The sequence below is a fragment of the Pezoporus wallicus genome, unplaced genomic scaffold (assembly GCF_028554395.1).
Source record: "Pezoporus wallicus isolate ANWC-B61680 ecotype Strahan unplaced genomic scaffold, APGP_CSIRO_Pwel_v1 contig_8341, whole genome shotgun sequence".
Lineage (NCBI taxonomy): Eukaryota > Metazoa > Chordata > Aves > Psittaciformes > Psittacidae > Pezoporus > Pezoporus wallicus.
This window is the reverse complement of record NW_026638083.1, coordinates 2998226-3010258: the sequence shown is the minus strand read 5'-3', so window position 1 is coordinate 3010258 and position 12033 is coordinate 2998226. Positions and strand designations below refer to the sequence as shown.

Below are 12033 nucleotides of genomic sequence, written 5' to 3'. Positions count from 1 at the left end.
GCCAGCCCGGCTGCAGCATTTCCGGTGCACAGGGAGGCACAGGAATCTAATTTATTGGGGTCAACTCTGTTTTGACCAGGGAACAAGCAGCTGGAGCAGGAGGGACAAAAATGCAGATTCCATGTCAATTTTAAAGCTGTTCATAAAGTTCCAGCTCCACACTCTTGTGCATCCACACACATCACGTGCTGCACCCTGCTCACTGCTGTGCTTCAGCAGCCCGTGTGTCTTTAGCGGCCGGGACCCCAACCCTGCTAACGGGATTTAATTTGCTCCTACTAATATTTTATCCACGGTACTAGGTCATGTTTCCCTTTCCACTTGAAAGGCATCTCCAGCTTATTGGCAGCAGTGAAATTAATAGAGAAATCATTAGAAAGCATAAGGCACAGGCCATGCAAATCACACACCACAGAGGATTATTTCCAAACAATAAAATTAATTGGTGTCATCAGCCACCAGCAGGAACGCAGAGAGAGTTCGCATTAAAAAACATAGAGCATTATTGACAGCCCGTGCCTCCTCATACATAAAACATCTGATGGCATCGTTTCATTGTGTTATTCCCTATGCATGAAGGCTTTCCCCATGTGGAGCTGCGGAGCAGAGGTGAACCCGACAGCAGGACACAAACAGGACAGGGACACCACAGCAGCACCTGGTGCTCGCCTGCGTGGGTCTGCAGTGGAAAAGCACTCCACACCTTCTGCAAGTCAAGCCCTACAAAAATGGGCTGTCTGGACCCAAACCGATGTCTTCTTTTGGGCACCCGGGACACAAGGACTTGCTGACTGCAGGCACTTACAGGGAGCAAATCCCACAGCAAAATACCCAGTCCTGGCGCAACCCGTGTTCAGCTCCAGTCACTGAAGCAAACACCCTCCTGATCCTCCAAGGTACAGGTCTGGGCTCCCACCACAGTGGGGACTGGTCCCTTGGTGACGCACAGATGCCAGGCAAGCACGAGCAGAGCACTTGGGCCTGAGCTACAGTATTTTCCCCCAGTATTCAAACATACCCATACTCCTGAGAGGCAGAGAAAGCCATCATCTGAGCAAAGCAGTGCCAATACAGTGCTGCCATTGCCACAGAGGTTGAAAAAGAGAACAATCAATTGCAGGTCTGGAGAAGGCATGTACGAGTTTGTTTTGTTTCAGAAGAAAAAGAGTAAATAGTAGCCTCAAGTCAGGGTAATATTTATTCACATGCTTCACTTTGAAGTTCAGCCCCTGTTGGCTTCACGTGGTTAAATCTCCTAGAGAAGAGAGCTCTCTGAAACCGCACCCTGAGCAAGGGAAGGAAGAAAGGAAACTGTTCAAACACCGGCATTAGGGAAGCAAAATAAGCCTCGGCACCAGGGGAATTATCACTGTCCCTCAAAAACACAAAGGAGAACTTGAACAGGTTTGTTTCTTCACCCCCCAGACGGTGCAGAACTGAGAGCAACAGCTCAGGTTCAGGGAACTGCATTTCATGGCAGGACAAGCAAAACGAGAAGAGCCCCGCTAACCTCCAAGGTAAATCCCCATCCACTTGTTTCCTGCCCTACAGAGGGGTTTCTCTGTACTGCATTTCTCCCTGACAGAGTTTGGATGTGTTTCCGTACTTGCATGAATACCTGGAGAGCTTTAGGCCGGGAAACGGGCGGGAGCAGAGGCAAAGACAGGCAGAAACACGCCGGGGCTGGTGGCAACGCATCCGCAGCACAGCCTGGAAAAACACCATCACATCCAACAGCCCCGCGGGAAAGCCCGACCCAGCCCCAGCAGCAGGACCTGCCCACGAGCTGCTTAAGGAACGGGGTGTTTTCCTTCTCCACACACGCGCCCCAGCCGGGACCCACAGGGTCCTGCCCACAGCCCCTGAGCTCCGGTTTCCAGTCAGGCTCCAAACTGCACGGAGCAGTTCCATGCACGCTGCGGTGCCGGTTTGCTCAGCACATGCCAAGGAGCAGCAAAGCAAACAGCTCTGCCCTGTCCAAACAGGAGCAGCAGGAGGGCTGCCCCACAGAGAGCCGCCCGGCAGCTCCTGCCTTAGTCCCAGCACAGGGAGCGTTTTCTTTCGGAATTCCAAGCACACCCCAGGTAACCACTGGTACCAAATCCCTCTTCCACTTCACGTCCTGTACTGCCCAGAATGAGAACACTTGGGACAGGAAAGTTCCCCTCTCCAGATCTTGCACCTCTTACCTCTCTCCATGGGTCCTCTTTGCTGAGCACGTGGGTAAACCAGTACGCCAAGTTACACCCCGATACCCTTAACAAACTGTACTGGGTAATGTCTCTTATCTGACCTTTCTTTCAGTTGGGTCACTCATATTTATAGTCATGCTTCATTTTTCCTTAAGCGTGCCCTAGTTACAGCATTTACTCATTTATGTTTCAGAAGAGAATAGAGTAAAAATGGAGTTAATGGAGCTGGAAATAGGATGAAGCCAAACCACAAAACTCTACAGATCTGCTTGTCCTTCAGACCGCTTACACAGGCAGGAACTGGCTGCGACCGATTCTCATTGATTGCTGCCTCTTTACAAGCCCTTCTGTGGCAAGACAGAGCTGGAGAAGAGCAGAGTGCCTGAAGTTCAATGTTTTCTGCTGTTACTCAATCCTTTAGCACACCGTGCAAACAGAAGCGCCCGTTGCAGCTCGTGGTGCGACCTCACAGAGCCCAACAGCTCCCAGGACTGGCTCAGCCAAACCCCGCTGTCAGAACACTTTGCCCAGCAACAGCACCCACCAGCCCTGCGATGCAGCTGCTTTCACCCGCTGCCAGGGCTCCCAGCACTTTGAAGGTCCCCGTCACTGTGAAAACAAGGCCAAAGCTGAGCACCCCTGGCCACAGACCGGCTGTGGCCCTGGGCAGTCTCCTTAGCCTGGCCCAGGACAGGTTTCTGAACCTTCCCTTGCGTTTCGAATCCCCCCTGCTCTGAGGTCCTACTGCAAGTGGGATCAGGAGGTGGTCAAAACCCGCCCAGTCCCTAATGCTACAAAGAAAACTTCCTCCCTGGCATTTTCCTTAAAGCCTCAGCCCCAGGAGCCCTGCAATTGCTTGTTAACTGAGATGTCAGGTTTACTTTTCAAGGCTTTAGCCCCTCACAAACGCAGAAAACCCCAGAGCATCACTGAAGTGCCCCCTGCTCACTTGAAGAAAAGCCTCTGGAAACATTCCTGCAGTACTGCTGTTTTTAAAGGAAACAAACCCACTTTGAGAGCACCTAAGCCATACCCCCTGGATTCTCTGCAACATCAACAGATGACTGCACAGGCACAAGAGCAAGTCCCTGCACCCAGCCAGGGAGCAGAAGGTCCCGTAAGAGCTGGCAACTTCTTCCTGACGTGACAGACACTGGGGGACACGAAGGAGTGACCACACGCAGGCAAAGAGCACCACAAACATCCCCGCTCCAAGGGGGTTCAGAGCTCAGCCTCCCCAAAAGCCTCATCCCCCCAAGCCCTTCCCTGAGGACCAGCAGGGCTCCTGCTCCCCAAGCCCTGCACCGCAGCCAGCCCGGCTGTCCCAGGGTACCCCCAAAAATCCACTCTGGAACCTCATCAGGAGAAGCAGCTCTGTGAAAACAGACCAGCGGGACCCGGAGGACCAGGGTCAGCCCTCACAGCCCTCGTTGTGTTCCCCCTTCCATCCCCAGCCAACAGAACCAGCGTGTCCCAGGGGGCCTGGGAAGTGTGGTGGGGAAGCTCTGATCCAAGGACAGGTTGGACGCGAATGGCCAGCCGGCAGCGAGGGGAGATTTCATCAATGCACAAATGGAATTTGCCAGGAGGCGTTTTAGGAGTCAATTCTTCACACTCCAGTAATTAGAACAATGTTATGAGACCAGGCGAGGTGAGGGCGGGCGGCAGCACGCGGGGACTTGGCTGATGCAGGGAACGGGCTGAGCAAACACCAGAGTCAAGTGAGGCCTCAAGGCAAGAGTCCTTCACGTGGCTCCCTGCAGGCTGGCGTCAACCAAAAGTTTATCCACTTCCCAGCTGTGGATTTCTCTGTGCACACGTGAAATTCAATTTCGTATTTAGATTAAACACAGACCAGTGACCCTGACCCAACTTCCTTCCCTACCTCAAAAATACCAGCAAGGTCAACAGGGGTTTTTTGCTTCTGGGGCAATACATTCAGTTCAAGGTCTGCTCCAGACTCTGCCAGTGACTGATAAATCGCTGTGCATGACCTAAGATGCCATAAAAGTCTAATCCCATTGAGCACTCAGACCCCAAAACCAGATTCCCACAGAGGAGCTGTCATCTAAGTCCACAGAAATCAGAACACCCCAAACTGCTGCATTAGATGAAGATGCTCAAAGTTAGCTTCCTGTCCAGTACCTATTACAAGGGGATGAAACATCCCAGCTGAAAAACAAAACCAAACCAATCCACATGCTGGTGGATCCATCTCCAACTCCTCCCTGGAGCAGCCCCTCGGGGACCTGGTGGGCTCTATGAGCTGTCCCCCACACTGGTGGGCCCACATGCAGAGCCCTCGCAGGCAGCTTCGCTGTGTTACTTCCAGGAGCCAGAACTTTCATTGCTAAAGTAAAATTGATGTGTAAAAGCTGCTCCTTCAAGGGCAGGCTGGGAGCAGGACGGGTGTGTGGGTTCAAGACAGACCGATGCTGTACAATGGGTATTCATATCTGCTGGAAGTGGGACTCAGCCACTGCAATTCACATCTGCAATGAGCTGTGATCTCAGCTCCGATCCCGGAGCACAGAGGTCCTTTTGATGAACGGCTGCACACAGGGACTGAGGCACTGTTGCAGCATCGAAGAAAGACATCCCATTTTTTAATAATCTTCCCAGTCCCCTGGCTCTGAAATCCAAGTTTGTGTTTCCCATCAGGAAGCTGCTGCACCCCAAGGGTCTCAGGCACAGCACTGGGAAGCAGAGAGTGATGCTCCAGACTTGCTGCTCATCCAGCTCTCCAGGCGCTTCTTGTAAATCACAGCACAACCTCCAGTTGCTTTGTCATTTGCACGTGCCCAGAGGAGAGCAGGGCCCCACGGAAACACCCTCGCTATCACCCCCAAAATCCTCCTGGGCTCCCCAGCTCCGATTTATCTCGGCGCACACTCGTAGCACCAACAGGGAAGGTCTGTGCACGGGGAAGAACCTTTCCATTTGCCCTCAAGTACTGACCACCTTTTTCAAAGCTAAAGCCACAGGCTGTGAAATCCCCACCATCTGTTAGCCAGGGAGAAGCCTCCACCGCAGCCCACCCTCCTCTCCCACACAAGCCTTACTCATCGCTAGAACGACAGCAAGCACGTTGGCTCAAAAGTTCCTAAAATCACAAACAAGAGGCTGGGAATAGGAAACCCTGACAAATGCCACAGAGTTCAGCGTGTCCACATCATTAGCTTCACCCAGGATGCATTAAGGCTGCTTTCTTGCTACCATGATTATGCTTTAATATGCAATTAGTGGGAAGAGAGCGATGTCGAGGAGGAGAATGTCTCACTTACACACACCCCGTTAATGCTGAGAGTGCAAATGAACCAAACGCACCAGCCGCAGCATCACCCCTGAGACTCGTGACCCGCAGCAGCCAAGCACGGAGCGCAAGCGCTGCTGTCCCATGGCTGCACAGCCCCAGCCACCCCATCTCCCACCCCGCCAGGCCTGGGCCGGGAAAGGAGCAAGGGCTGGAAGAAAGGAACAGAAATGCTGGGTCTGGAAGCCTTTCAAGCGTGACCCCGAGCACTGGGGCGGGCAGAGCTCAGCTGTGCCAGCACCTTCAGACCAACAGGTTCACTTTTGCTGAACCCTGGTTACACGCCTGCGCTAATCTGTTTCAAGAAATGTCAATCATCACTTGTAACCAAAGCGTTCGGCCTTGGGACGTTCTCATCAGCAGATGCTGCAGCTCCAAGAAGTTGAGAAATCTGAAGGTTTTAACGAGGAAATAGAAGAGTTCATCATGAAAAAAAGATTCCTTTTATTCCAAGGCTCCCTTAAGCAATACTACCTGGGAGGATCTTCCTTCCTTCCTGCCGTCCCCTCCAGCGATGGCAGACGCACTAACTGGGCACCACGACATGCAAAGACTGACTCTGCCTGCGGCATCTTCCAGTCATGAGGATGCTCGGTGCATCACCAAGCCTCAAATGCCCAACAACACAGCAAAGGAAACCATGCTTTTTCCAAACATAGCCAAAACCTGTTGGGTCACCCCGAGCAGCCTGGCTGGCTTCTGCCCCCTCCCCTTTCTGGAGACACAGACCAGCAAGTGGTTTAGCTTTCCAAGGGAAAAAAGAATCCTTTTCTCCCAGATCTTGTCTAAAATTACTGGAAGAATTGCTCAGACAAATCAGGAAGGCACAGAAAGATCAATTTCATGCACATTAAGGGTACCATTTATCCCGTCCTGATCAATACCTTGGACTCCTCACCCATTACAACACTTCCATCGCTGTTTAAGGCTCAACTGCAGAATTCTCCCATCCAGACGATGGAAGTTATGACAGATCCTGCCCATACTTGTTTGATCTGAAACATAAAACCCCCTAATGTGACCCCTTGGAAAAATACTGGGGAGAGCAGCCAAGGAGGAAACAAAATGCCAAGCTTCCCAGAAGGAACACTCCTGGCTCTTGCAGCTCCACCGAGAAGCTGCTCAGCTGTAAACAGACGAGAGGGAAGTAGGGAGAGAGGAAGAGGAAAAGCAGGGAGAATTTGCCAGAGCACAGCTAAAACTGGAGCTGCGGTGAATGCCAGAGAGCCACCACCGGCGGTGCCTGGCTCCTGCTCCAGCCCAGGAGCCCCTTGCTGGGACACGGCCTTCCCATCGGCTCTGCTGGACACCAGGTCCCAGCCTCACAGTCCCACGTGCATGTGCCGAGGACCCCGCAGCACCTCCCTCCCTGCTCTGCATCAGCGCAGCTCCCGGCGCAGCATCGCTCATGCAGGTCCTCACGGGCCCAGGGCACAGAGCCCTCGGAGAGGCACCGAGCCTGGGGCAGGACGCCCTGGAGCAGCCCCTGGCAAAGCCCCGAGGGGAACCACAGGAGCGGGTCTGGTGCCAGCGGGCACTTCCTGGCAGAAAACCCAGCCCCGGTAAGCACAGACCTCGGTCACCCGCAGGTGTCTGCTTTCAGCCGTGCAGGTCCTCACCAGCCCCAGCACAAGCAGAAGCCTCTACTCCCACATTGTGGTGGGAGCCCAACGGGACCCCCTCACTGCGGCAGGAGTGACACCAGGGCCACAGCTCCCAGCCACCCACCGGTGCTCATGAACCCGGATGCTCCTCAGAGGGCTTTGCTTTAGGATGCACTGAAACCCAGCTGCAACCATCAGCACCTTGTTGCCTATGCATGGTTTAAGGCTGTGGGGTTGTTGCCAGCTCCCTGAAGACCACAAAACACATTAGTGCGCCCCTGTCGACATTAACAGTGACAGGCAGCTGGGGAGACTCACAGCCCACCAGATCCTTTCAGGGCAATATTCAGATCACAGCAGGGAGAAATTTCCAGGACATGGAGCCTAAAAACACACATTACTAGAGGTGTCGTAGCACCTACCACATCCTCATGGCAAACACCACCCCAGTAACAGTCCCACACAGCAGAAACGTCTGTCTGGTCCTCGCTTCACTTGCCACAGAACTCTAATACATGCGCCTTGTGTTTTGGGGAAGTTCAGAGTCAGGGTTTCCTGTAGATGATTTTAGCATCCCAACTGAAAGCATCTGCTGGGCACGCTGCAGTGGCCAACACTGCACAAATCCCAGTTGATGGGCTCATGGTGCCGAGAGCAGGAGGATGGGAGCAGGGTCCCTGCATCACCCCATGTCTGAGAGCATCACCGAAGGTGAACCTGCACCACTGGTGTGTCACAGGCAATACAGAGCTCACAACACATGGAGTGTGAGACAAGCAGCCCCCAAGCCCAAATGATCCCTCAAGATGGCAAGGCACGGGGATAAACCCAGCCCATGTTGTTCCCATCTGCTTGTGCCATTTGAAGCATCCATCCCAACATCCAAGTCTCCAGTAAAATTCCAGCAAACCCATTTGAAACACTGGTGGACAAACACCGGCTGACCTAACGCCAGCCAAGCAAACAGCAGCCAGCACAGAAGGACCAAACACCACCCCCAGCTCCTGCAGGCAACTGGGGAGTTAATCATCAGCTTGGCAGGGTGACGGCCCTGCAGAGGCACCCACGGGCTGCTTCCCACGCTCCCATACAATTCCTGGAGCTGGGGCTGCTCCCTCAGGCAGGGACTGCAGCACCCAGGGCTCGAGGCAAAACCCTGTGGGCAGCAGCAAAGTTGCACATGAACCTTCAGCTTCTTGGAAAAACAAGCACAGAACCAGACTGGTTCAGGGTTGAAGGGACCTCAAAGCTCCTCCAGCTCCAACCCCTGCCACGGGCAGGGACCCCTTCCACTGGAGCAGCTTGCTCCAAGCCCTGTGTCCAACCTGGCCTTGAACACTGCCAGGGATGGGGCAGCCACAGCTTGCCAGGGCAGCGGTGAGCATGTCCCTGGTCTCTCCACAGTCACACCCAGGATCCTCTCTGCAGTTACTGCACTGCTCTCTAGGGAGTTAAAAGAAAGAATAAAGCAACACACACCCTTTTGGAGAATTCCCCTCCCCACCTGCAGCACACGCACGGTGCAGCTACACAGCAGTTAGAAACACTTCCCTCTGCGACAGCATCTCCTTGACAAGCACCCAACCACCACGTAGCAGCATCTGAGTCACTGGCACGGAGGGACACAACCAGAGGGTCCGTCCGACTGCCTGGTCCCCTGGGATCTGAGAGCAATCAGGAGGCACAGGCAGAGCCACAGCCCCCTCCCAGCACTGCAGAGCCGTGCGGCACTGCCCAGCGCTGCTCTCCCCTCCAGACCCATCGCTTCATGCACTCGGGAAAACCTCTGCTTTTAGCTTGTTCCTGGCTACAAGACATCAGGAAAAAAAACAAAAATCAGGAATGGGAGGAGGAGGGCTGGTCCCAGCACCAGCAGGGCACTGCAGGAGGGCAGGCACTGGGCTTGCTTTGGTACAGCACCAAAAGGCAGCTGATCTGAAAGCCTTGCAATTTTCAGCTACCTGCACTATGCCATGTAAAGCTCCCCGTTTCTCCCTTCATATGCCCAAACTCTGTTAATAAAGCACCCTTTAAAACGCTGCTGCAGGACGTTGACTTGTACATGAGGTCAGAGTTGAGGGAGGGAGGGAGGGGAATTCTCAGCAGAGAAACGAAACACAAACCACCACGTCTCAGTTATTAATCCCTTCAATAATTCTGACAACGCTCCCCACCCTCCTGCCTCAAACCGAGCAGAAACCAATTTTCTGGCTCTCGGGCAAGTGGGTGCTGTGTGTGTGTTGGGAGGGGGTCAGGGGATGATGCAGCCGAGTCCCTTCATGCTCCCCCAACACCCTCCCACCCCCAGGTGGACGGGGATGCCGTTACAGGAAAGACCATTCTGAAGACACAGATGCTTTACAGAGGGGACTCAGCGCCTCAACTCCAATGGTACCAGCACATCCCCATCCTTTCCCACCACCACAGCAGCTCTTGCTGCAATCACAGCATCACTTGGTGTCATGGGTCAGGGTAGGAAAGGCCCCAGCCTCACAAAAAAGCTTTTCCAAATAGCACAGGAACTTCAAAAGAAGTTAGGACAATGAAACCCACGGCAGGAGCACAGGAGGAGCAGGAGCTGACACATGCGCAGGGAGCAGTGGAGCTGACACAGGGCTCCATCGCTTTATGAATATTTGAACTATATTTCTCAAGAAAGTACATTACTGCAAGTTATTGAAAATGAGTAACTGCCTCTAATGAACCCCGCTGCCCCCACGCTGACTAACAGAGTGATGAAGAGTTTAATCCATATTTATGTACATTTTATCTCATTATGGCTGGTGCCAATAAATTAGCAAGTCCAACAGGAGTTACATTTTACACCACGACGGCTATTAAATGTGCATGAAGTAAAACAGCACACGGGGCACGAGCACCAACTTCTTTTGAGCCAGGCTGAACCAGGGAACCTGAGCCCAGCACCCCAGGGCTCCCTCTGCCAGCCCAGAGCCTAATGAGGGACAAGGTGGGGGCAACGGGGGTTCTCTTGTGTGCAGCACGGACACTGCACCGCTTCTGCATCCTGCAGCGAGACGCGGCCACAGAGGACCACTCGGGCAGATGCCAGCAGTGATCACAGACAGTGCCTTCTGAGCCGCTTTAAAGGGATAAGATACACAAAACAACAATAAAGAGCCAACTTGTACCCATCAATATAACAACACAGTCTTTCGAGGTGTCAAAGGGGCACAACTAGAGACAGAGGTGGTCAGCATCTCAGGTCACTTTTGGAAGCCTCTGTCATGACACACAGCATGCCTCTGGTCACAGCGGGATTGCTGAACAACGGGACGCTGGGGAGAACAGTGGCTGTGAGCAATCTGAAGAGGCCTCTCGGCTCCCTCGCGGGACTGGGAAACACGGCACCAGGATTACAAGAAACATGACGCATCTATCTGGGAGAAGCCTGCACTTGCCAATTACCCGGCATCCCACAAAGGCAGAGATGGAGCTTTTCAGCTCCGCAGGGATTTCGGCCAGAGAAGCCCAGATGGCTCACGATCCCCTTTCACCAGCTGTGATCCTGGTGACAGGAAGGAAGCAGTCACTTCCCAAGCTTAAAACTCATGGAACTGGCAAAACCAGGGGCAAAATCCTCCTGTTCCAGGACTCGAGCAGCCCCCAGTCACACTTGCTCCCCCAGAGGAGGCTCCACAGCTCCTTCTCGATGAAGTGCTGGCTCAGAAGCCAAAGGGAGCTGTGGAAACCCCTCTCGGAATAGCAGCCAGCCATGGATAGACTCAGATCCGATTTTGATTCCTCTTTTAAAGCACCAACATTTTTCTTTCACTAAGAAACCCTGAAGGACTCTGCAGACTCCAGAGCACAAGCCCTGCGCATACAGGTTGGTACCACAGGAATGTAAGCCCCTGCCTTTCTACTGGGCAATTACACCGCAGCAAGCCCAGATGCTACTATAGCAGTCACTGCCTCACTGGCCTTCTGGTTTGGAGAAGTAACCACTTCAGTGGCATCCAGAAAGGAAACACCCAACACAACCCCACCAAGGTTTCTATGTAATTAAATGGTCAACTGTTACTATGCTGTCCTTAAAAAAGTATCCTACACAGCCTAACGCCTTGTAACCAAAAGCCCTGTTGATCCAAGGGATGAATGGCTCCAGGAAGAAGTTTGTGTGTGTGAAGCCCGGGACTGTTCAGTGGGAACACGGATTAGAGACTCCTTTTGCTCTCACTGCGACTCAAAAAGGAAAGACGCTTTGGTCGACAGCAGATTTTTCCCTGTTTGTTTGCTTTGCCGCTGTTGAACACAGATCTGAGGACAATGTGGGAATGAAAGGTGGCAAAGACAATGGGGATGTTTTGACAGGCTTCCAGAGGGATTTAGGGTGGTGCAGCCTTGAAGAGCTGATACCTCCAGTGAACTGATAAAAAGCTGCACTGGGAAAAGATCAGCGAGGATTTTGTGTACAGAATCTGCGCCTCCCACAGTTTAGAAGGTTGTTTGAGGATGGCAATGCATGTGAAAATAAGCAAGATCCAGGCAATAAAGTACATTTGGATTTCTTGGAAGTTTATGACAAGTTTCTTTCCAAAGTCTCCTAAAAACCTAAACTGCCACAAGGAAAGAGGGAATGGCAAATCCTCTCCCTTCCCCAAGCCACAAACCTGAACGCTCCCCCAAAAAGTAACCATAAGGAGGAGAGAATAGCTGTTCCCTAACCAGACCAAAAGGAAACCAAACTGTGTTCAGCTGACACGTTCCAGCAGTGTTTAACTCTGTTAACAGGCATCTTAGGCAATTTGAAACAGCACAAAGCAAGAAGCAATGTGACAATAAAGCAGCATTTTAATTAGCAGCAGTTCTTTCCCCAGCCCAAAAGGTTCCTTCTGTGCATTCATATTCCCAGAACAACAAAAGCCGCCTTGTATTTCATAAATCACAAAAACTCATAAAACAA

The 12033-nt window shown here is 52.7% G+C and overlaps 1 protein-coding gene across 7 annotated transcripts in view; it reads right to left on the bottom strand.

Moving 5' to 3' along the window:
• Positions 1 to 12033, bottom strand: part of VAV2 (vav guanine nucleotide exchange factor 2) — a 103754-nt gene that overhangs the window by 65817 nt on the left and 25904 nt on the right. The window lies entirely within an intron of this gene.